Raw genomic sequence first — 26,440 nt, forward strand, 5'->3', positions numbered from 1 at the left:
AAACAGCCAACAAATTTCTTCAATCTCAAGAGCACACTAAAAAATACCTGTAGCTTCAAGAACGGAGTCTTGAGTGAGGGAGTCTTGGAACATACTTGATCGGAACAAAACAGCTTGATCGTAGCTCCTTACACCTCCTCTCCCAACTCCCAGCTCCCAACGTCCAGGAAAATCACTATAAAGGAAGGAGAATCAGACACATCAATCTTCTTAACAACGGAACCTAGGAGGCCATGGACTATCACGTGTGTATTATGCACAGCCAAGTTACTACTTTCCTGTAAGACTGAACAATATCTGAGGATTATGAGAACTCAGAAAATACTAAAGCCAAACAATGAATAAAACACCACCAAATTTCCTATCTTTGTTGACTTTTTAAAAATGAATTAATCTTAAAAAATTTATTTATTTATTTATTTGGGGGTGGTAATTAGGTTTATTTATTTATATTGACGGAGATACTGGGGATTGAACCCAGGACCTTGTGCATGCTAAGCACGCACTCTACCACTGAGATACACCCTCGCCCCGATGAATGAATCTTTTGTGTACAACACAATGAAGACTATTTCTGTTCACTAAAGGATAAATTCCTACTTCTGGGCAACAACATGCTTCTCTGTCGTTTCCTCCCTCTCTATAGTTTTTTTACCAGGCAGAGGCAAGAAGAAAATTTCCTTATTATAGTTACAAGGCAAACATAAGGGTTTATTTTGAACCACAAGTTTTAAAATCAAAATGATCTTTAATTGTTTTAAAATGCTCAAATCTAGACAACTGTCTTGAATTTCTTCCTGCTTAACAAACAGATCTAATATCACGCACTGTGGTAGGTACTTGAGAATGAAGCAGGCAGGAAACAGGACAGAGGACGTCGTGTGAATGAGGAAAGACCGCCCGCTCCCAAGCGGCGCGGCCCCGGCGCGTAGCGATCCGAGCGCAGCTGCGCTGCAGCCCGCGCGCCCGCCCCGCTGGCCGGCACCGGCGGCCGGGGCGCCAACTGCTGGACCTAACGAAACAGCACGCCTTCCGCAGCTGCTCGCACCGCAGCGTCCGCAGGTTTTTAACTCTGAAATGATGGCCGGGGAAATGAGCATAAAGATGGAACTGCAGGGACCGCTCTGCCCGCGGGCGCCCTCTGGGCTGGGCCACGGCAGGGCGGAGACACTAGAGCGACCCCGGCTGCCTCAGCACGGCCTTCAGAAGGGAAGGCGGACAGACAGCTGGGTCCACGGCTGTCTCTCTCCTACAGAGGGGCGTTTCTAGGCCACGCTGAGGGCTTTTTCTAATGCTCTTAAGCGGACGTGGCTTCTTCATCTCTGTTGTACACAGCCCAGCTGGGATGCCCACAGGGTTTCACTGCATCCAAGACGCCAATCCCGCCGGCCGGCACTCCGCCACGGCCCCTTATACACAGCGGTGCCTGAGCTTCCAGCGCCCCGTGTTACGGTGGTGTCAATAAAGTGCAAATAGAGGGTGTGCGGTTTTGTTTCTTTTTTTAATATACAAATTTAAGATGTGCTTAGGACATTTTGTATTTTGCCCGTTTCCACACTACGTGGACACCTGGTAGCTACTTATCCACATGACTCTCTCACCTCCTAGATCATGAGTTCCTTAAGGCCAGGGACCCTGTCTTACTGTTTTTTGCACTTTACAGCTATAATGTCAAATTTTAAATTCATCATCATTACAATTTTCAACTTCTGATACAACTATTGTTATAAAGTCATAATAAATAAAACTTGCTCCCAACATTACTAGAATTTTTATATTCTTAAAATTTACCATAAATGAAAAGCATAATAAAAAAATGCCTATAATCATATATATGACCTTTTCAGAGACATAGCAGGTTTCACTTTCTCTAAATCAGTGACTGGTAAAAGTGTAAAATATAAATGGCGAAAACAAAAAGCAAAAAACAGATAATGTATTAGCTACACCTTTTAGTTTTATGTCAACAATATGCCATTTAATTTAACAAATGTTTATTGAACACTCACTATATGCCAGCTACTATTTTTGGCACTGGGTATAGAGCAAAAATAAAATCTCTACTCTCATGGATTCTAGTGGGGCAGAGACAGGGAAAATAAACTCATTGTAACATCAGGCAGTAGCACTAAATGCCAAGAAAAAAACACAGAACAGAGCAAGGGTGCAGAGCGACAGGAAGGCTACTTCAGACAAAGTCTTTAGCAAGGAATGTCTGAGAGGTGATATCTGAGCAAAAACCAGAATGAAGTAAGCAAACAGGCCATGAGTACGTGGGAAAAGAGAATTCCAGGGCACCCAGATGAGCGTACGTTTGATGCATTTGATACTGAGTGTGAGAGAAAAAGAGAAGTTAGAAATTACTACAAAAGTGAGAAAGGTCACTCACTCCTGCTTCTCAGGGACTGAAGTGAGATGTGGAAAGAGGGACTAGGGTGTCCCTCTGGACTGTTTCTCCCAAAGAATGAGAATCTCCTTCCTGCCCGTCCTTTCCTTGCCCTCCTCCCCACCCCAAAAAGACTCCAAGGTTTTAAGGCTGTGAGATGAAGAACACTGCTTACTGATGGTAAAACGGGCCGGGAGGGAAAGTAAAGCTCAGGTTCAGCTGTGTCAAGTTCGATAGGTCTCTTAGAAACCAAGCACAGGACATGAAGGAGGCCATGGGGCACACCAAGCTGCAGTCCAGGCGGGGAGAACCAGTTTGTGAATCAGGTGGTGAGTCAGTGTGCGAGTTATCAGCATACAGATGCATTTTAATGAGACTAGATGGATAGAACGTTCTGTAGGACGGGACTGTGGCTAGTGGCTACAGCACTGAACAGTGGGACCGAGAGAATGAGTGTGAATGGGACAGAGAAGACGTGCCAGGACTGAGCCCTGGGGTTAAGACCACTGAGTCCGGGGGGAGGAGGTTCCAGCACAGGAGACCAAGAAGGAGCAGCATGGGAGGCGGGAAAAAAATCAGGAGTGGTGTTTCCCAGAAACCAGGTGAAGAAAATGTTAAACAGGAAAGAGTGATGCATTGGGTCCAATACTGCGGAGAGGCTGAGTAAGATGGAAACTGGGAACTGACCACTGGATTTGGCAACATGGAAGTTACTGACAACCTTGTCACAGGTGCTCTCAGTAGAGCGGCAAGGAGTGGTGAAGAAATGGAGGCAAGGAATCCAGAACTCTCTTTGGAGAAGTTCTGCCAAAAAGTGTGGCAAGGAAATGGGAGCTTGAAGGGGACATTGGATAGGGGAGTTTTTTTTTTTTTAAAAGAAGAGATATTATAAATTGTTTGTAAGCTGAGATACACAGCATGTTTTATAGCATGTTTCTCCAGCAGAGAAGGGAAGACAGATGAAAAACTAGAGTGAGAGGAGATAATACAGGAACTGTGAGAAGGCAAAGTGAAGAGGATCCAACGTGCGAGTGGAAGGAACAGCGATGGTCCATCGAACGGCCTAAAAAGCATGACACAACACGAACACCGATCCAGCAAGATCCATGTGTCTGGCTGCGGGAGGACTGAGATTTGGATGCTTCTGTTTTCTCAGTGAAATAAAGCACAAGGTTACCCACCAGCTGGGAGTGAAACGCGGAAGGTGTTAAACTGATGAGTGGAGCAGGGTCAAAACCAGCAGCCCTTAAGGGACTTCCCACTAGGCTGCCAATTAGTACTGAGACACTGAAACACACTCAGTAATTGTAACCAACTCTCCACACGTCCCCAAGAACAGAGGATGCCAAATACCTCACGGGAATCTCAATGCACTACAGCCAGTGCTCTCCTGATCCGTACCTGCACATCCCGCCAAAAGCAGGAATGGGGTTACCTGGGTGAATCCGTTTCAGAGAACCCCCCTAAACTTCACTGCCCATCTGTGCCTTCCCTAGATGTTTGCAAATCTTTTAAAAAGATCTCTAGAATCTTCTGTAGAGGTGACCTCAAACTCACTAAAATCTATGGAATCTACATTCTTCTTTTGTAATTTTGGAGCCTCACTCCTCCACAGTCTTCTAAAAGTTTTCAAATTCACCGTAATAACTCAAAGACTACCAGTTCAGCAACGGCATTAACACACTTGCTCAGAATCTGAACCTGAGATGTGAAGTCATTTAGTGTAGCCAGAGATTCTGGTACAATCTCCTCCCAACCTTGGGATTAAATTTTCTCCTGCTGTTTTTCTTACTTCCACCCTTATTAGTCTGTGTGTAGATCATTCTTCATGTCAGAGAAGCCAGAAAGAAAACAGTAGCTGAGAAGTTTCATTTACTCCCTGTATCTGATTACACGATCAGTTTGTTCAAAAGAAGAATCTATTATTTGCTTGCTGTTTCTTCTCCACATATAGTGTAAAAGGCCGGGCGAAACCTTTCTCAAAGCCTCAGGCCTCACTCTCCTCGCGTCGTGCTCCCCCTTTATGTACATAATTTTGTTGTTACTTCCTTCATATCCTTCTTTCCTCCTTCTGCACATGTTACTTTAAAATCTGAGTTCATCCGGCCACTGCCTCTACCTTTCCTTCACATATCATTTCCAACCACTCAATAAAGACTGTCTATGACTGTCTTGCAACCACTTCCCCTTCCAGAGGCTGTATCCATGGCATCTTACCTCTCTTTTGTTTGAAATTTAGGAACTCTCACCTTCAATTCTCTATATTCCAGCTTTGCTTCATATTCCTTTCTGTTTATTAGTTCTTCATAAACACCCCCTTGTTCCAGGCACTAAGGACACCAAATGTGAAAGCAGTCCCAGGCTCCGCCCCCAGGGAGCTCATATTATGGTGGCAAAGGTAAACCCATACCCAGGGTACTGGGTCCCAATAAGGAGCACTGAGCCCACCTGGCGAGGTCAGGGAAGCTTAATGAAGGAGATGATCTGTGAGTAAAAGCAGAGCAGGTAGAGGGGGAAAAGGAGTGCAGAAAGGCATCACAGACAGAAAGGGAGGCTCACATCAAGTTGCTGGGAGAATCACAGCACGTTTGGTACCAAAAAGCAAATGAGAAGCAGGAAAACAAGGCTGGAGAGCAGTGACTCAGGACAGAGAACAGGACTTCCTGGGCCAGACACTGTGAGCGCCTGGTGGGGTCAGCTCCTCCGCTGTCTGGGGTTCTCCAGCAGGATTCAGCTGCCCAGGTCTAAGTAAAGAACACAGACTGAGTACTGATCTTGAGATGGGGGTTGGGGGGACAGAGGCGTAAGTGGAAGGGAAGTGGGGGTACGGGTGAAAGAACAATCCGTACGGTCAAAGACGGGCTACAGAAGGGCAGGGGAGAGGAGGCGGCCAGGCAGGCACTGGCACACAAGGCAGGCAGTCTCTACGTGACAGAAGGATGGAAACGTGCGAAGGAGGAGATGGGAACTTTCAGATTTCTGAACAAGCAGTTTCAGAGGCAACAACATCCAAAGTGCAACCCTGCGAGCAGGGGTCTGAGGGCAAGTGAAGTCTGGGTCCCTGCAGGTAAGTAACCATGAAGCCAGTTTCTTGGATGACTGATCACTGTAAGTTCTTCCAATGAAAGCTCGTTGATGGGAGGGAATCTGCCTGCTGCATCTACTGCTAAATCTACAGCATCTAGAACAGCACGTGGCACTGAGGAGGCATTCAAACACCCATGGACTTGGCTGAACGAATGACGTGGCTTTTCTCTCAGGACTCCCATTCTGCTCACTTGTCTAGCAAAGCCCTCACAGTGGGTCAAAATCAGGCTCAGAGTATCAGCCCCCTGATGATTTTCTTTACCTTCTGCAAATGAAATGGTCAATAAAGTTTTTGAGTGAGACTTCCCATAGATACCTGGAGAGCTGACTTCCATATTTTAGCTCTGGTCTGGTTCTGTGATTAAGTTCCACAACCTATCATCCGAAAGATCACAGAATTAAGCTATCACCCTCAGTCTCGTGGATTTTCACACATTTATCTTCTTGGCATACAGAACTAGTACACCTGCCCCCACACCACACCATTACTACATATATTCTTCACTTTCAGGCATTTTTTTTCGAGTTATAGTCAGTTTACAATGTTGTGTCAATTTCTGGTGTATAGCACAGTTTTTCAGTTGTACATGAAGCTATATATATTCATTTTCATATTCTTTTTCACCGTGAACTACCACAAGATCTTATACATATTTCCCTGTGCTATACAATATAAACTTATTTATCTATTCTATACATACCTGTCAGTATCTATAAATCTTGAACTCCCAGTCTATCCCTACCTGCCCTCCCCTCTGCCAACCACAAGTTTGTATTCTATGTCTGTGAGTCTGTTTCTGTTTTATATTTAAGTTCATTTGTCTTTTTTTTTTTTTTTAAGATTCCACATATGAGTGATCTCATATGGTATTTTTCTTTCTCTTTCTGGCTTACTTCACTTAGAATGACAGTCTCCAGGGACACCCATGTTGCTGCAAATGGCGTTATGTTGCTGGTTTTTATGGCTGAATAGTATCCCATTGTATAAATATACCACATCTTCTCTATCCAGTTATCTGTTGATGGACATTTAGGCTGTTCCCATGTCTTGGCTATTGTAAATAGTGCTGCTATGAACATTGGTTTGCAGGTGTCTTTTTGAAGTAGGGTCCCTCTGGATATATACCCAGGAGCGGGATTCCTGGGTCATATGGTAAGTCTATTCCTAGTGGATTTTTGAGGAATCATCATACTGCTTTCCACAGTGGCTGCACCAAACTGCATTCCCAGCAGCAGTGCAGGAGGGTTCCCTTTTCTCCACAGCCTCTCCAGCATTTGTCATTTGTGGACTTTTGAATGATGGCCATTCTGACTGGTGTGAGGTGATACCTCACTGTAGTTTTGATTTGCATTTCTCTGATAATTAGTGATATTGAGCATTTTTTCATGTGCCTATTGATCATTTGTATTTCTTCCTTGGAGAATTGCTTGTTTGGGTCTTCTGTCCACTTTTGGATTGGGTTGTTTGTTTTTCTCCTATTAAGTCAGATGAGCTGTTAATATATTCTGGAGATCAAGCCATTGTCAGCTTCATCTTTTGCAAAAACTTCCTCCCATTCTGTAGGTTGTTGTTTTGTTTTGCTTATGGTTTCCCTTGATGTGCAAAAGCTTGTATGTTTAATTAAGTCCCATTTGTTTATTTTTGCTTTTATTTCTATTGCTTGGGTAGACTGCTCTAGGAGAACATTGCTGAGATGTATGTGAGACAATGTCTTGCCTATATTTTCTTCTAGGAGGTTTATTGTATCTTGTCTTATGTTTAAGTCTTTGATTCATTTTGAGTTTATTTTTGTGTATGGTGTTAGGGAGTGTTCTAGCTTCACTGATTTACATGCTGCTGTCCAGTTTTCCCAATACCATTTGCTGAAGAGACTGTCTTTATTTCATTGTAGTCTCTTGCCTCCTCTGTCAAAGATTAATTGACTAAAGTTTGTGGGTTCATTTCTGGGCTCTATATTCTGTTCCATTGATCCATATGTCTGTTTTTGTACCAATACCATGCTGTTTTGATTACTGTAGCTCTGTAGTGTTGTCTGAAGTCTGGGAGAGTTATTCCTCCAGGCTTTTTCTTTTTCTTCAGTAATGCTTTGGCAATTCTAGGTCTTTTGTAATTCCATATAAATTTTATTATGATTTGTTTTAGTTCTGTGAAATATGTCCTGGGTAATTTGATGGGGACTGCATTAAATCTGTAGATTGCCTTGGGCAGTATGACCATTTTAACAATATTGATTCTTCCAATCCAGGAGCATGGGATATCTTTCCATCTTTTTAAGTCTTCTTTAATTTCTTTAATCAATGTTTTACTTTCAGGCATTTTCAAATATCTCGTCACTTTGGTGCTACCAATGATGTTACATTTATCATTGCAGATAAAATCTGAAGCTCAACAATACGGCAGGAAGTACTCCTTGGGTCCCCAAGTTTCCTCCTCAACAACTATTAAATAACAAGTGATGTGGCACTAAGAAGGGAAGAGTCCACGGTGCTACAGTTCACTTTCACTAATTCATTCACTCAGTCATTCTTTCAACCCATATTTATTACTTCTTCAACAAATATTTCAATATCTCTTCTATTTTGGCTAGTTTCTGAAACTGTCCTGAATAGTCAAATCGGCAGCATGGTGACAGTGGTGGAAACAAAGGCAGTAGACTGGGAATCTAGCAATTACCAGCCCGTCCCACACGGCTGTGTGAACTCCGGCTTCCTGTTCCGTAAGCTGTCTATCCCAGAGAGCTGCTTTGTGGCTCTCTGGAGATTATATAACGTCAGTTAACATGCTTGGTAAATGTTACACGCAGTTCTATTTCAAATGCCTGGCACGAGCTGCACATGATATGGCAGAGAGTGCCATCTGGAGGACGAAAAGATCACTACAGCCCTTCCTCGCAGGCCAGTTCGCGTGGGCGTGGTCATGTTCTGCTGTATGCTGATACAGTTTCCAAGGAAACACTGAAAATAAAAGCAGAGGGTACCAGCATTTTTTGCCTTTTCCCTGCCTTGTGCCTTCTACAGAAAAGGAAAAGGAAAAAGACAAGAAAAAAGGTAGTAATAATGAACTTTACTCTTACAGCCTGATTAGAAAACATGCTTTTTTCTCATCAAACAGTACCAACTGAAGGAGTCAATTTCTAATGTTTCATCAAATGCCAAAAATCCTGCTAAACTGTCTTTTAAAATAACACTATGTACTTGCCCAAATCTGTTCATTACAATACTATTAGAGAAATTACCATTGGAAAGAATATTTTTCAGAAATGTATTATGCATCAAAAAGGAGGTGACTGCTACAAATCATAGGATTATTGTGAGGATTAAATAAAACAGTGTACAGAATAGTAAGTACTCAGTGAATTCTGCTGAGTCGGAATCTGTCATGATTTGAAGCAGCCTTCATGAAAAATAAGGGTTGGTTCATATAGACTCAACTATGCTAAGTCCCATCTCTCCACAGTTCAATATATATTGATTATAGACTGATTAATGACTTTCCCAAAGATCTCACATATTCTTTACATCACTAAAAAAAAAAAAAAGAAGGAAAAAATGCTAACACTATTTATACCATTTCATAAATGACAGGAATAAAGGAATAAACATGAATAAGTCAGAATTATAAACAATGGCAGAAACTTTAGACATCACATTCTCCAAGCTCACATTCTATCGGTGGCAAAAACTGAAGTCAGTGGGTCCAAGGTCCATGACAGTCGTCTTGGGAATTATATGATATTTTTGGAGCTAATTAACTAGAAGTAAAATAAGCAAATTTAGAAGACACAGCCTTTCTTCTTCTGTCAGGTCAACTAAAAATTAGAGAATGGGCGAAGAAGTTTCCTTAACACTAAATGCTGTCTCGAATTGTTATCCAGAACCTCTTCTCAAATCCACTAGTTTGCAATGTGTACACCTGGAAACAAGATTTGAAAATCTCTCTCTTCACACTTCTGCAACTACAACACAGAGCCATATGTCTGACATGCAGGAAACCTGGGTGGCAGAAGGGAGAGGATACCATGACCTGACCTTGTTCAGATGAACAGAATTCTTTCTAAAGAAGAAGCTAGTTAAGGCACGTAAGGTGAATTAAATTATGTAATGCTTAAGTAAGGAAATATCTATTAATGTAAGTTTTACCCTGTGAGTTTTTTGTCCTACTTGATATGTTAAGTGATAACCATCAGAATGATTCCCAACCACAGACTTAAGACAGGAAATTTATTAGGATATTTTTTTCTTCTTGCAAGTAGCTTGTTTTCTTTTTTTTAATTGAAGTATAGTTGATTTACAAAATTATATTAGTTTCAGGTGTACAGCATAGTTATTTAACATTTTTATAGATTATACTCCACTTAAAGTTATTACAAAACAATGGCTATATTTCCCTGTGCTGCACACTATATCCTTGTTACCTATCATTTTATTATATACTTTTTTATTAATGTAAGCATCTTTACAACCTGTTATAGTGGATAATAAATATTCTATTGAGAAAATTGAAGTAAAATTTGATAGTCACTGAATAGGAAAAATTAAAATATATTTTAATGGGCTTGTTTTTATAAAATTCTTGTAATTTGAAATGAGAATTAGGAAAGGATATGACACTTTAACAAGTCTAAATTAAATAGCTGAATCGGAGAATCAGCAAAAAGATAAATGGTTTCGCAAACTGGAAACTTCCACAAGATGCCACAGTCCCACAATTACTGACAACTCATCAAACCTGAGGACGATGTTCAACCGTCATTTAATCAATTAACTTCAAAAGAAATCATAAGCGTTGTTTTAGATTCTAGCAGTTGTTTAGAGCTCAGGCCCTTCTTGGCAAATACTGAATTTGATTTTCTTAATTCTGCACCCAGGAGTAGCGGACCAGAAGTCAGGATGTCACACATCCTTATGAAGTCTGGATTGCGGTCTCCAGCTCCTTAGATACTAATGTGGTATCACACACAAAAAATGTCATTAAGGCTTGGAACTCCAGACCACATGGAGTCTGAGTAACTACCCAAGCCCCCGCTAGACATTGGACCAATTTGGACTGTGAGCAACCCACGTGCCCCCACCCCAGTACCCTGCCCGTCAGGCGAGGGGAGGAGGGACACCCACACCTCCAAGCCTTCTGTGGTGGCTCTGCTGCTCTGTGGAAAGGCTCCAGAGGCAGGGGAGCAGCCTGAGAGGCAAGAGCAGGCCAGGTGAGCCTGCAGAGGTAAGCGCAGCACCCCCCCCCCCAGCCCTTCCGCCCAGGTCTGCTGCAGGGTACACAGCCGGGGGAAGAGTCAGGCACGAAGAAGCACCTCATCTAACACTCCCCGGGAGGGCAACTCATTTACATCCTGAGCAACCGTCTCAGAAGTGAGTCTGGAACACAACCACTCATGAGAAGTAACTGCCGCACCTCAAGTTCTGTCAGGAACACTGGAGCAGGCAACAAGCTGCCTGCCAGTAGAGGAAACCTGCCATGAAGTCAGTTTGCACGTTATGAATTATTTGAGAATGAAAATCTATTATAAAGTCAACACACAGAGAGTTAAACGATCTTACACTTCCCTCAAAATTTTACAGATAAGGAAAGCCCTAAGGTAGATGGGGGCTGAGAGATTTCCCAAAAGTCACAGGGCTTCCTGGCTAGCTCTTCAGATTCCTCCATGATGTTCTTCCTAACAGTGCATGAAATTTTCGACAGACTTCTTACAGGCAAACTACGCTTTCCAGCACGCTCTCTACCGGAACATTTCAGTGATCAGGCCTGGCACACAGGCCTGCCTGTCTGCCCTCCAGGAGACACGCCCTGCCAGCCCACACGTCTCAGTCTCCTACATGCTCACATACCTCTTCCCATACGTTTCCCCATTTCTCATTTACATCTAGAAGTGACTGGGGGGGGGGGGAAATTCCGCTCCTCCTAGAACGAAGTATTTACATTTTAACAAGAAGTAACTACACCTTCAGCTCTAATGGGCAATGCAACATAAGAGGGTAAAGCCGGCTCTGACCCAGATGTTCCACACTGAAAATGAAGGACCGTACCAATCCCTAACTAGGAAATGGGCGCTAAAACTGGTGTGCTGTTCCTACTTTTATCCTGTATTTATTCATTCAGGCTAAGTCAACATACAAAAATGTGTTGAATGAAATATTTTCCATTTATGTAGAATTGTACAGGCTGCTCAAATATAGAAAACTCAGTAAAATGAAACAGCGTGGTGGTCTGGGGGGAAAGGGTAGACAATGAAAAAAGCAATGGCTCCAGGAAAGTATATGTACTCTTTTTTCTCACATCTCAGGGAGTCAACAGCCGGTCTCCCTCCCCGTCCCCACACCCCTTAAGTCTCGGTTAGCAGTTGCCTTGAAACCTGTTGAGAGGTCATCCTGCCTCCTCGTGTGACAGAGCTGGCCAGGAAATAAAGGGAACCCAGGCACAGTGTAGCAAGGTAGATTTTTAAAGAAAATTCTAAGGAAGTCACACCCAAACGTATCAGACTTAAGTCCTTCACAATTATATTCAACTTATAATAACATATAATGGAAAAGAATCTGAGAAGAAAATACATATATATACATGTGTAACTGAATCGCTTTGCTGTACACCTCAAGCTGACACTGTGAATCAACTACACTTCAATAAAAATTAAAACAAAAAACAAAAAAAGCCCTTCAACAAGCAGTTCACGCTCTCTAAAACAAACAAACTGGGCAACTAGAGCTCTCAGAGGAGCTGAGTGTGATCCTGAGCATCACAGGAGCGGGGAGATTCTGAGACACTGGCCCCAGCGAGGCTGCGTGAAAAGGGACCAGGAAGGCCCTACCAGGGAAATCACCTTCCCCAGCTTCACATCCCTACTAGGAGGAACTGTGCTAGAAGTGTCACCCTAAGTAGCTCCTCCATCTCCATAACAGATCTCCAGATTCTGACAGAATGATGATGGTGATGACCCAGCTGACACCATCAATGATCACCACTCCACACCAGGCACCTCTGTAAGCACTCTACTGTAGTGGCTGATTTAAACCTCCTAACAATCTCATAAGTACAAATACATCCCTACTGGTCACACGGTGGGCCCTGAAGCATGGGTCACAGAGCTACAAGTGTCAGAGGCAGGATTCAAACCCAGGCAATCTCTCTGAATTCTGCATACAAATTTCTGTTCTCTAAAACAAACACTGACTCCTCCTTCCAACAAACCAGCTCTTCCTTCCTCTTTCCTATTTCAGTTAATGACCTCTACAAAGTCACTCAAGAGAGAAACCAGAATAGCACTTCATCTGGGGCCGGGTCAGTTTTTCCTCTTGACAGCTTGCTGGCTCCTATCTGCATCTGCTGCTTGGAACTCTATGACCTTGGGTACTTGACTTCCTCTCTCCAACTCTCAGCTTCTTATCTATAAAACCGAGTTCCTAAGAGCACCTAAAGTTGCTGCGACTTTAAATGAGACAGCTGATATAAAATGCACAGCCTGGTGCCTGGCGACTGCAGGAAGGTCAATAATTATCTGCGATCGTGCCCATCACCTTGAGTCTGGTCCCTCCCCGCTAACGACCTTATGTGTAAGCAGTCTCAGGCCCTCACCTCTGTCACTTGTAATACCAACAGCTCCTTCATTGGTCACGTTGCCTGGTCTATTTTCCATTCAGTTCAAATTCTACAACTGCTAAAAATGTCGCTCATGTTCCTCAACATCACAAACGACCCTGCAGCTCCTAGGGAATACGGTGCCAGCTCCTGATCATCACGCTCAGGAATCCCCTCCACCACCTACCCTTTTCAACCTCTCAGCACAGCTCGTAACACACTGGGCCACCCCATAATTCCTCCTACAGGTGCACCCTTTCTCAACACTATTTCACTGTTTCTTTTAATCATGTTGCTGCTGCTACAGAAATTCCCATTAATTCCCAATGACTTTTCTACACGCCTTTATCTTAGGACTCACCACATTGTATTGCAGGATTATATCATTTCTTTCAAAGCTAGACTATACTTTTCCTTAAGAAGGGAAATCAGGTCTTATTTAGTTAAAAAACAAAAATCAAAAAACCAGCACCATGCCACAAATGGTAAGAGCTCAACAAATAAAAACCAATTGATTTAATACTAACTTTGATTGAAATTTTTTATAATTCAAATTCCTTTGGGAAATATCCTGCAGCTAAAGCGCTGAGAAACAAACAGGCACATTCACAAAAGCCTTTCTCCATCCACAGCAAGAATTCAAGGCACTAAGGAAAGTGCTACACAAACACCTAAAAATCTTACCAGACTTTTTTCAGATTAAAACCAAAAACTGTCAGCAGTAAAACCTTAGCTGTTTATTCCCTGTGAGAAAAATTATATAATTCAGAGTATACAGTTTCAAAGTTCTTTAAAATCAACAGTAGATGTGATGGTTTTCCATAGATCCTAAAGAAACATTTGAAAACCTTGGAGCCCTATCCTAAATGTGAAATAAAAATAACAAAAAATAATTTATATAGCAACATCATAATGATCGATAATTTTTAATATATATTTTGTACAAGGTAGAAGATACTGCAAAATAAATTTAGAAATACCGGACACAGATATTTACAAGAGTTAAAGACACCTTGCAAGTGCAGGCAGTACTAGTGTCCTCATTCCCGGGTAATTCTTACAGGCAAGGAAAATTAGCCCCCCTTCTAAAGAAAAAAACGCAGTTGAGGCAATTAGAGACAACTGTGTTTACTGTTACAAAATATTCCACAGCAAGAAAAACAGCAGTGCAATCAAACTGAGATCCTGTCGCTTAGTCTGTTCTGTCTCACCAGCCAGGCAGACAGCAGGGGAGAAGGGCACTGGGACTGGGAGTGATGAAGAACAGAAACAGAAATGGAATATATGTCAAATACTTCCTGAGCAAATGCACTTCAAATTCAACCTACACTTCATGTTTTTCCCCTACCATGCTGGTATCATCACCATTTAGTTTCTATTCCTGTGATCTAAATGTAGACAAGTGCAAAGAAAAAGGGTTCAAGTTACAAGTGAATTACATACTAGAAATCAAACACTACCATTTTCCATGGTGTATAAGGCATCTTTTGGTTATGGGGTTACTTTCTTTAAATGTGTTGAAATGTTCAAGAAGTTGGTGGTATAGGAGAAAGAATACTAGATCAAAAGTCAAGACTTCGGCTTTCTGTTTTACCTCGAACTCTTCAGAATCTCAGGCAAAGTGTGTAGCCTTTCTGATCCCCATTCTTCTTAGACATATTTAAAAAAAAAAAACAAAAACAAAGCTAGATGATCTCTAAATATTTTTTAGGCTATGTGTAGCACAACAGTCAGAAAATTGCAATACAGTGATAGTCATATAGCAACGGCACCAAGATTAATTTAGGACTAAAATTACACATTCTAAATGTTTCCTTAAATTGTGCATAACCAGGTTTTGTCAAAACTACTGGGATTTTTTTCTTTAAAAATAAGGTGTAGAGAAAATAAATATATTTCAGTAGTATGGAATGTATGGCTTTAGAAATATTCTCCAAAATATTAAAATAAAGCTAAGAGAGGAAAACAAGTTATCAGCATTACTGTCTTTGGAAGCCTCATTAAGAGGAAATCCAGGAAATGGCAAAGGACTTTAATCTCTAGTAAACTCTAAGTCACAGTGCATTAAAGGTCCAGATGAGCAAATATTAGAATAGTGTAAGAGTGAGCTGATGGATATAGACAGCTGTCCTACAAGTTACACCAGCAAAACCTCCTTTTACCATTGGCTAGAATACACTGAATTTTGTACTTCAATGAATGAATATCCGGGAGCAATAACAATGAATGCATTTTATGAACTGATAAATATGTTTGGTTGCCCTTTCAAATAAAGCGCATTGTTATAATAAAAGAGGAAATCCTTCTCACCATTGTTTTAATTTTACAGTCATCTAAACTTAGTACAATAATTATGCTTTGCAATAATATATATGCAATTATGACTATTATTCTTCTACCTAAGAAATTAAGACAAGTGAGCTACAAAACTAATAAGAATTCCATTGCAGCAAATCACATTTTGACCACAGTGATTTTAAAGACAGAAGAGAAAGGAAAAAAACTACTATTATTGCTCCTTAAAAGTTCATAATATAAAACCAGCATATAGATTTGATTTCACTTTTGCTAAATAAAAATTACTAAAAACAGCGATTTCAGCCAAGAATCAAGTGCTACAACAGAAAATTTAAACATACTTAACCAGAAAATGTTTTCAATGTACAAAGACACAGGTAACTTAAAAGAGAGAGAAGTGTAAGAACATATCCCTAGAAAAGAGCAAGACCATCCCAACAACAACTTCGCGTGTGGTAAGTGGCTAAACTACTCCCCCCAAAACAGGCGTAAAAGTGGAGGAAGAAACAGAACCCCAGAGCTAGTCCGCAACCCAGAGTTCACTTTCCAGTACTTTCCCCAAATTAGGAATTCCATCTTTCAATAAACACTCCCCACCCACCCCAGCCTCTGACAAATTAGTTACTATGAAGTTTGTCTCACTCGATTTAAAATGTATCTTCTCCTTGCTTTCACTCCTTTGATCACACAAGATTACCACTAGACATTATCAGGAGGCACTGCTTGGACTTCCATCCCCTCTGTTTTTAACCCCTCATCTCCAGGGGCTTCTCTACTGCCTACTTTTAAAAAGAAGAAGAAAAAAAAAAAATCCTGTTGACACCTTCCTCTTTCGAGATTACTCAAGGGTAACCTGCACTGGAAACAGTCTTCTCACCTCCCCTCGCCTCTCGGTGCCCTGCAGTCTGACATTTGCCCACACGGCTCTACTGAAACCGCGCAGGTCAAGACCAACAATAACCTCCTAACTGCCAAAGCCAGTCCAACAGGCACGTTCCAGTCCTTATCTCATTTGACCTGAGGACCATGGGGCATATGAGACTATCAATCCTTCATTTCTTAAACCTCTCTTCTCTCTTGACTTGGAAGATGCCAAATCTCTTTTGGTTTTCCTCCTGCCCCTCTGGCCACTCCTTGTGTCTCCCTGGATGGCTGCTTCCTGGCCAGCTCCTTCATTCTCCTCTCCTCCTCACTTCCCTTCCCTTGTGTTCTAGGAAAATCTTATCCACTTCTAAGGTTTCAAGTGCCACCTTTTTGCTAATCGCTTCCAAATTTTTACCTAGAGATGAATTTAGAACTCCTTCCAAATTTCCAGACCCTCATAGAACAAGACATACCTGGAACAGGGCAGGGCTGGGCAGCGTTAAGGGGCTAGAGAATTATCTTAGGCCAGTAAGCCACATTCAAGACCCTCTAACTGATGGCTCAATTCACTCATTCTCAATATCCACAACTCCCTTCTAGGGTGAGGGTCCTCCGGTACCAATCACCAATATGACTAAACATTTCAATTTGCCCAGGGCAGTCCTGGTTTGCTCGTTGTCCCAGAGTAACTATTAATGATATTCTTTTTCTTTTTGAAATAACACCTGTTCAGTCAACACATTATACAGTCACCCTGCCTGCTACCATCCTTTCTGATTTTCCCTGCACAGCTAGAGGAGTCCTCCTCCCTCCATGAGCCTTTACTCCTTACCATTAGGATCCCTAGTTCTGTTGCTAAGAAACTTCCCTCCATCCTCCATCTTCACCCAGGAGGACCGCTTCAACCCCCCTTTCATAAATCACTACACACAAGACAAGCAGTACTCTCCTGGTTCCCCAAGGTGACTTGTACATTATTACTATCTCATTTCGCCCACTCTTAAGGCTATATGATAACCATATTTACAGCTGTCACCTTTGAGTCATTCGTCCCCATCTACTGAGAACTTGGTCATACAACTCCTGTCTTCCTCTCCACACAAGATCTATTATTCTGGGCGCTTCACTATCCATAACAGCAACTAATCCCAACATCCTAGGATTTGGAGCTCTCTGATTTCCTCTCCGTCAGTGGCCCCTACTCTGCAGAAGGCTGACATGGTTTAGTAGTTGGGCATAAGGGCTTTGGGGCTGGAAGGACTCAATACCTCCTAGCTGTGTGCCTTGGGGAAAATGGCATAGCCTCACCGAGCCCCAGTTTCCTTATCTGTAAAATGGAGCTCCTCACAGACGCCTACCAGGACGGTTGTGGAAAATAAGTATGACAACCTATGGGAAGCATCCGGCACAGCGGCTAGTACCAGCAAGCAGCAGCAGCGACTAGTGACCAGTGACCAGTATCAGTAAGCTCGATAAGCAGTAGCTTTTGTTAATATTACTCCCGTCATAGCCAGCACTATTAACCCCGGCTACCCACTGTCATCAGTCATAGTTTGGCCCTTACCATCACCTGCAGCTGTTGCAACTCCAGGATCTGCAACTTAGGACTCCCACATCACATATATCCGTCTCGAGTACTCCTTCACTTCCACTCGTCCTGCTGGGACTCTTCATCCTCCTCGTTGTCCACGTTTATCAGCCCTGTCTTGTCTTGCCTTTCCTCCGGAATCAAGCAGGATCCCTATGACTCAGCCCTTCAGTCAACCTCATTACCACCCTCAATTTCTGACTTCACACCATCCCCCTCTTCCCGGCCCCCCGCCCACGTTCTCCATCATACCTTCCCTTCCGATCCCCATGCAGGTTCACCCTATTTGCTTTCTGCTGTTATGGGAGCTACTGGAGAAAAAGGCTTAACCATTCTGATAATCTCTTTCTACATTTGTGATTGCAGGGGTGTTTAACACTATTTAACAATTAGTCACTCGTGCCTGCTCAAGTCCGTTTTCCAATCACAATGGTAACTTTTCTTTCCCCCTCAAAAATTCCCCAATGCATGCTCTTCCTCTCAGTCTCAGCAGATAGCCTTAGCTTCCCAGCGACAGATGATGCTACTCTGGATACTTACCTACATCTGTCTCTGTATCTACTCCGTTTCCTGTCCTTTTTTAAAAGGAAGATGCATCACTGCTTTTCTTCAGGATAACCCTTTCACCTGTGCCCCTGTCCCCAACCCACCCATTTCCTCTGAGATTATGTCTAATTCTCTGTTTCTCTTGTGACTTCAATTTTCTCTCTTCTTGAATAGCCCCTTTCCCTTAGTCCACAAAGTATCCTTATCTCCTCCATCTTTAAAATAATAACAAACCTTCCCTGATCACATGTCCTTGCTCCAGCTTCCATGCAGTGCCCTCTCTTCTTTACCAAAAGTATTAGAAGGAATATATTTACTGAATGAATGCAAGCTTTTTTGTTTGGTTCTCTCCTGAGCTCCAGACCTATATATTTAAAAATTTTTAATTATATGTGACTCATTCCAGATTCGGTTCCAACAAAGAAAATAAAACAGCTATTTCAAACAAGCAGTTATTTTAAACAAACTGATGTGAACTGATGCACTTCATATCTCCTTATCCACTCCTCCACTTGTATTTTGAGAATTAAGATCAACTACCAGCATCACCATTCACCCTGACAACCTAGACTCCTTAAGGCCCACTTCAATTTCTTCCTCTGCTTTCCCAAATCTGAGCAAGTCCTTTCTAAAATCTCCCACATTTGTCCCCTTTGTGTCTCCCCAGGACTCCTACTGTTAAGGCCCTCCTCCCACTTCACAGGGATGTTGTGAAGGTTAAATGAAATAATAAATGGGAATGCACTCTGTAAGATGTGAGGTGCTTACAAAGCTTATTTAATATTATATCTTTGGCAAAGTGTGCATGAGGTTAGCTTAATAGAACTTGTTCTTAACAAAACAATTTTACATCTTAGTAATCAATGCTTTCTTTTCTAATCACAAATCACAAAGCATCTGTTTGGCAATCTGATCTACAATTTTTCTAGGAATCAGTCAGTGTCACGATGTTCAAAGTATAGTTTCTGGGCTTCATCTCCCCACACTCTGTTTTTTTTAATTTAAAATGTGCAATTCTTTCGGTTTCTGTCAAAAATCTTCTCTTTACTTTTTAAAGACTAGTGGCAGTAGTCGTTTGAACAGATCTAAGTCTGTGTAGTAATCTACCTCATCACTCATGTGTTTCCTCCACCCATCTAAAATGGCTAGAAGTTCTCTTATTTCCTGGTTCTGAGTTTCAACATCAAAGAATCACATTTGAATGGTAAAATGACTAGCCTCTTGGAAAATTGATTTCTTTCTCAGCTAATTAAGATGATTACACTTCACGTGTTACTCTTTCATATTATTAGATAAGATTTTTCTTTGTTGTTGTTGTTTTTTCCTTCCCATAAGTTAGACCTGGAAAACATTCAAAATTTCCAAATGTCTCAATTACTGTAAAGCGAAGCCAGAGCTAAGAGGCACAAGGACAAACACTGATAAGAAGCAATAGTAAAAGAAAGTGGTGTTGATGAGAATATAGTGTCCCTATGGACTTGAGATCCATTTATACTTATTTATCTGACAGATTTATATTCAGGTTAAAAATTCATTTAAAAATATTACCTTATTGCCTAAGTTCTTAATGTAAGGAGCAGATCTTAAATTCTAAGACTCTATTTTTTTTTTTTTTTTTTTTGTATTTTGGAAAAAAGCAGGTTTATTAGAAGAGGAAGGAAGAAACAGAAATGCTGGTTCTGTTAATATATTTTTGATACATGTTTTACAGGTCAAATTCTAGGCTCCAAATGCTGCATAATTTGATGAAAAAGATCCCCATTTAACATGTAATGGCCCATTTATTTCAAGCCATCTTTAATGAAACAGAAGAATTAGGATAATCTCTATATTACTATTAACGAAGTATTAAAAATGCAGGTCATTTCCATTGTAATTTCACAAATGGCCAAGTGAAGCTATATTTGATAACAAGATTTCTGAGGCTTAAAAAAAATTCTTGAACTTAAGCCAGGCATCTAAACATTATTCAGAAAAAGATTAATCAGATGAAGGTGTTCAAGTTAAAAACAGCAACAAACTAAAAAGATACTCTGAAATTCTGGATTACACGGCTTTCTCTACAACGGAAACTAACAAAAAGATTCTCTCAGTGCAAGCAAAGAAAAACAAAAGTACATGGGGTGAAAAAAGATGACTAGGAGGGTCCAAAAAAAAAATGAGCATGAAAAAAGTTGGCAGTTTATGGTTGAAAATATTAAACCCCTGTTATAATCAAGATAACATAAAGTGTCTTCAATACAAAGTTACTAGCGTCTACTACTACTAATCTCCAAGTGGAGTCTCATTTCATTGTTTTCTAACCAACTCCTCACCTTCTCCTACCAAACTGCTCCTCTCATAAACTTTATCTCAGTACATGCCTACTCCATCTTTCCACTTGCTCAGGACAAAAACTTGGGGTGTCCTTTAAGTCTCCTCCAACAATTCCACTCTGGTCCAAACCACATCATCTCTGGCCTGGATTATGGCAAGAGTCCTGGAACTGACATTCCTACTTCTGCCCAAGGCCTCACCCAACCTCAGACACAGTCTATTCTCCATCCAGCCACCAGAGTGACCCTTTTTAAAGGCAAGTCTAGTATATCCCTTCTCTATTCAAAAGGATGCGCCCCCTTCCCCCTCCACCCGCCAATTGGGAGCCCAAGTCCTTACAAAGGCCTCAAGGCCTTATACAATCTGACTTCCATTCCCACTTACCTCTCACCCTCATTTCTACCCCTCTTACCTTGCTCACTCCACTGCTGCCAAACCACCCTCCCTGCCCTCCTTAAACATGCCCCATTCACTCCTGCCTCCAAGCTTTTTGCAAGTGCCTTTCCTTCTGCTTAAACACTCTACCCTCAAAGAGGTGCATGGATTACCCTCTCGCTTCCTTCTGGTCTTGGAATCAACTGTCACCTTCTCCAGGAAGTCCTCCTTGGCTACCTATAGTTAAAATTGCAAGTCTCTCTCTCTTCTCTTCTTTTTTCTCTATGGTCCTTAACACCATCTGACATAGCATATATTTTATTTGTTTATTATCTGAGATTCCCCAACTAGAATGTAAGCTCCATGTAGGAAGGGATATTTATCAGCTTAGAAAACTGTCTGGCACACAGTAGGGCTCAAAAAATACTAAGTTTATATATAATTTTATAGTTTACAAATTGCTTTCATGTAAATTATATGATAACTCACTTTCTCCTTACACCCCCTCTTCTCCGATTTTTTTCTTTTTAGCAGAGAAAGGTTTATTGCAGGGTCCAAGTAAGGAGAATGGCCAGCTCATGCTCAAAAAACCCAAACTCCCCCAAATTCTCCAATCTTTTCAGTAACAATGTGGATGACATAAAAGAGCTATCAGGAAAAAAAAAAAAGTTGCTGGCTACTTACATAGCTCTTTAAAACAGATACTCCAAATGAATTAACTACTTCTATAAAATGAAAGCTCAGAGTCAACATCTTTACTAGCATAAGGTTTTTGGGTGTGGAAACTTAAAGTAACAGAGCAGAGCAGCCAAGGATCACCAGGAAGAAAAGCCCAGTTCAGTTCGTACTACCAACCTGCTAAACAAACCCTAGGGAAAGTGCGAGATGAATTCAATACTCAAGGAAACACTGGTCTGAATTCAACACCAAAGTATTCAACACAAGATTCAATTCCCTTAAAATGTTCTGTCTGCTTAATACAATCTCATCACCGACCAAGTGCTGTCCCTGGGTGTGTATGGTCTGCCGAGCATACAGGGAATGTTTTGTTTTGCTTAACCTGGTAAGAACGAGAGCTAGGGAGCGTTTTCTGAAGCCTCTGTGCCTACCCCCTCCGCCACTAAGCAACCCGCTGGCCTCCACACTGAGGTGCCGGGTCTTCCTGGAGCATTTCCCGCACAGTTTCATCCCACCAGAGGCGAAAGGGCAGCTCAGCCAAGGCTCCAAGGATGCCCGGGGCAGACGGCAGATGTCTCAATGGAGCCTCCGGAGAGTCTCTGACCCGGGCGAAGGGTGTCGCCGGCAGGAGAAAAGCAGTGGACCAAGGCGCCCGGGGGAGATGATGGGAGAGAGGGCGGGCGGGCGAGCAGCCTCAGGGCCAGATCGCAGGGGGCGATCCGCGGAGGGCGGCGCGAACTGTCAACTCCAGCCGTCAGCCTGCCAGCGTGGGCCCGGCCGGGGCGCAGGATGAGAAACACGGTCCAGACCGCGGCAGGTCGCCGCCAGCCCGCTCGCCCTCCGCCCCCCGAGCGCCGGGGAATAAAGTTAGTGGCCGGGGGCCGCGCGGCCGCCGCGAAGGTCCGGAGCGGCCGGGGAGCTCCCGCCGCGGCTCGGCTGCTGTCACGGGCGGCCCGGAGCGGCGGGGAGACATCCCGGGGCCCCAGAGCCGGAGAGAAACCCCGGGCCGGCGCGTCGGGCCGGGTCCTCTGCGCCTTCAGCCCGGCCGCCGCGACACCCACCCCATGCCCAAACCGCCTTCCCCCTCGGCCACCGACGGGTCCGGGACCCCAGCCCTCTGTCGGCATCGCCGGACCCCGCGGCCGCCCTTACCTGCTCGCTGGCCGCCGCCGCGCGTCCCGCCTCACCAGGAGAACCCCGAGCCGCCGCCGCCGCCGCCGCCGCCGCCGCCACAGCCGCGGCGAGCTCCCCACCCCCGCCCCCTCCGGTAACCCGGGAAACCGGGAACACCACCCCCTCCCTCCCCCCGTCGCCCCAGGCCCGCTCGCCTGCGCCTGCGCGCTGGCCCGCCTCACGCGCCCCGCGCCCCGAGCCCCGCCCCTCACCGGCGGGGCCGCGCCAGCGTCGCAGGCGTGACGCGAGGGGCTGACGAGCCAATGGGGAAGGGGGGAGGGCGGGCCGGGCCGCTGGGCGGGGCCTCCGTCCCCAGCGCTCCGCGAACCCGCCTGCGTCACACTCGAGCCGTGCGAGCTGTGTGTGCAGCGCACGGAGCACATGCACAGCGTCCCTCCCCGACCCGGACTGTCATCCCGTGCCCCTGTGTGGGTGCCGAGGGTGGGGGTAGAAGGAATAGGGGAAGGGGCGGGACAGGGAGGGGGATCATCCACGAGGAACAGTGCCCTTCCTCGGGGGCCTGGAAAAACATCATCTTACAAAGGTTGCCGTAGGCATCTCTCAGAAAACAAAGAGGTTTACGATGCCACCCCAGAATTAATTCAGCACGAAGGGGTATGTTTCAGCCTAACCCTCTTCAAACCGAGCTGCAAGCAGCGCGCGCTGTCAACGTTGCATGCCCTAAAACAGCCGTGCCGCCCGGGTGTGGGAACCGTGGGTTCAACAGAAGGATGTTTTAGCTGCATCTCTGACTGCCAGGCCCAGCACATGGCTGACAGGCTGCTGATGCAGCATTTCGGCATTTCAGAGGACTCCTCTCCTCACCACCCAGTCACTGTGGCAGGCCTGGCGGTGGAATGTCAAAGGTATTGGCAAAGAGCCCGAGCTTTGAAGTCTGAGGGTCTGGGGTTCAGTCCTACCTAATAAAAAGCACTGCTGATCCTTGAACAAGGGGGAATTTTTAGAAGCACCTATCCCCGCTAGTCGAAAACCCTGCGTATAACTTTATAATCAGCCCTCCGTCTGTGGGTTCAACCAACCTCGGATGGTGTTACTGTAATACAGATTTAGTGAAGAAATTTTGGATTGATATGGGTCAAACCCCTGTTGTTCAAGAGTCAGTTGTATAGGCATTGGTCTACAAAGAGCCAGGAACTGCTTTAGAACCAACAACTCCAGTCATTTTTGCATAAGATTCAAGAAATAAAAATAATTTAGGATATTGTATCCTACGGCTGTATACCAAACGCAGCTTTTAATACCTCAAACGTCCATTGGACCCAGTGACAAGCCAACTAAATAGGCGCCCTGTGATGTGATTTGAAGGGACTCTCAGGAAAATCTGATAGTTTAAGATACCCCGCCCCGACACCTGAAGTTCATACCTTTGTGCAGAGGTTGCCCCCATCCTTTGGCATTCCTTTAAAAGGCGAATACTCCAGGCATGCGCAACACACAACTCCCCAACAAGTAAGTGAAAGAGATGTCACTCACTTAACAAATAGTGAACACCTACTATGTGCTGGGTACTGTGTGGTAAGTGCTGGAGATACTTTGGTGAATTTCCCCAAACTCAAAGAGGAAGAGGAAGCCAAACCTGACATGTTTCACAGTTTGACCAATAACCCAACCTACTCTTATTTACACATCAAGATTCACACACTTTTTTTTTCCAATGGACAAAAGAAGTCATTGAACTGTTAGGTAACAAGTCAGTTCCTGTTTCTCTTGAGTAGGATATAGTAGATGATCATTATTTCTCTAAAGTCAGAGAGAACGAAACAGACTTCCTATGACAATGGTACACAGCTGACCCTCAAAGTAGTATTTTTTGGTAACAGTTACAAAGCAATGTCTTTTGTGACTATTCTTGTCTCTTTATATCTGAGTTATAAAGTATTTTTAACCAAATTGTCACAGTATTGACTTTGCACAAGAGTATCTTAGAACAGAGATATTAAGTATACATATTAGATAAAACTTAGTTTAAAATATTTCAAATGAACACACAAAATAATGTGTGGTCAAGTACATGCAATAGAAGAGAGAATAAAGGAAAGGAAGGGGAGGGTGGGTGTAGCTCAGTGGTAATACACATGCCTCGCATGCCTGTGGTCCTGGGCTCAATCCCAGTACCTCCATTAAAATAAAGAAATAAACCTAATTACCCCAAAAAATTAAAAAATAAAAAAGCTTAAATAAAAGTAATAGATATCTAGAAGGAAGACTTACTTATGTACTTGTAACATACTGGAAAACTTTGTAAGTAGGAAACTCTCCAGATAAATTGACTCTAAAATTAGATTTTAAAAGGAGGTTCTAAAATCAAGATTTTAAAAGATGCAGTTAATGTATTTGTGGATAATTGCACATTGAAGTCGCCAGAATACGTTAAAATAATCATCTCATGACTGTATGGATAGGTAAATCAGACCATGTCACACCTCTGCTCAGAAGCCTGCAGTGGTTCCCCTTTTCTCTCAGGTAAGACCAAAGCCCTTACAATGGTCTACAGAGCTCTTCACAGTCTCACTCCCCATAACTTCATCTCTTCCTACTTGGCCATCCAGCAGACATACTGGCTTCTTTAGTTTACCAAACATTCCAGGCACATTCCTAACCTTTGCACTGGCCGTTCTGTTACCTGAAATGCTTTTTCTCCAGAAGCCACATGGATAACTCCCTTACCTCCTTCCTGTCTTTGCTGAAATTTCACCTTCTCAATGAAGTTTAGCTCAACACTGCCCTAAGCCTGGACAAGAAGGGACTCTGCCCTGGGCCCCATACTTTAGTATCCCTCATATCACAAATGCCATCTGTGCTGAGTGGAATTGATTTCCACCCTCCATCACCAAATTCATTGGTTGAAACCCTAACCCACCATGTGACTCTATTTGGAGACAGAGCCTTTAAGGAGCTAATTAAGGTTAAATGAGGTCATAAGGGTGGGGCCTTCATCTAATAGGACTAGCGTCCTTATAAGGAGGGCAAGAGTCACCAGAGCTTCCCAAGAGTGCTCAGAGAAAAAGTCATGGGAGGACACAGGGAGACTGCGGCCGTCGGCAAACTGTCTGCAAACGCTGCTACCACCTTGATCTTGGACTTCCAGCCTCCAGAACTAGGAGACAATTTCTGTTTTTAAGCCAGCCACTCTATGGTACTTTGTTACTGCAACCCTAGCAGATTAATATACCCCCCAAAATAATTTTATTACAGAACTCATGGGTTCTCTGCCAGTCGGGATTGGCACTAAAGAGTCAGCATGATGTGATCTTAAACATTATCTTTCTCATTGCACTTATCAGCTTCCAACATCCTACATCATTTCCCCATTTACTATGTTTATTTTTATTGTCTCTTACATTTAGACTGTAAGCTCCCCAAAGGCAACAACTCTTGGTCTGTTTGTGGTGAATCCCAGGTGCCAGGACAGTACCCAGCATGTAGTCAGCACTCAGGAAATATTTTTTGAATAAATAGTTTAATGAAGGAGATTTGGTTCAAATTCAGATAAATATCCAGATAGTAAGTTACTCATAATTGTAGA

The 26,440-nt window shown here is 43.2% G+C and overlaps 1 protein-coding gene across 5 annotated transcripts in view; it reads right to left on the reverse strand.

Annotated features, from left to right (window-relative positions):
* Positions 1-26,440, reverse strand: part of LYST (lysosomal trafficking regulator) — a 205,077-nt gene that overhangs the window by 126,786 nt on the left and 51,851 nt on the right. For 4 of the 5 annotated variants that reach the window (XM_074373253.1, XM_074373254.1, XM_074373250.1 and 1 more), the window contains exons 1-2: positions 22,873-23,015; positions 48-175 (exon numbers count right to left, since the gene is read on the reverse strand). The gene's annotated coding sequence lies outside the window, so the exon portion shown is untranslated. Of the gene's footprint in view, positions 1-47; positions 176-22,872; positions 23,016-26,440 lie in introns of those variants that run through there. The other variant, XM_074373251.1, reaches the window with a different exon arrangement.

The sequence above is a fragment of the Camelus bactrianus genome, chromosome 11 (genome assembly GCF_048773025.1).
Source record: "Camelus bactrianus isolate YW-2024 breed Bactrian camel chromosome 11, ASM4877302v1, whole genome shotgun sequence".
Lineage (NCBI taxonomy): Eukaryota > Metazoa > Chordata > Mammalia > Artiodactyla > Camelidae > Camelus > Camelus bactrianus.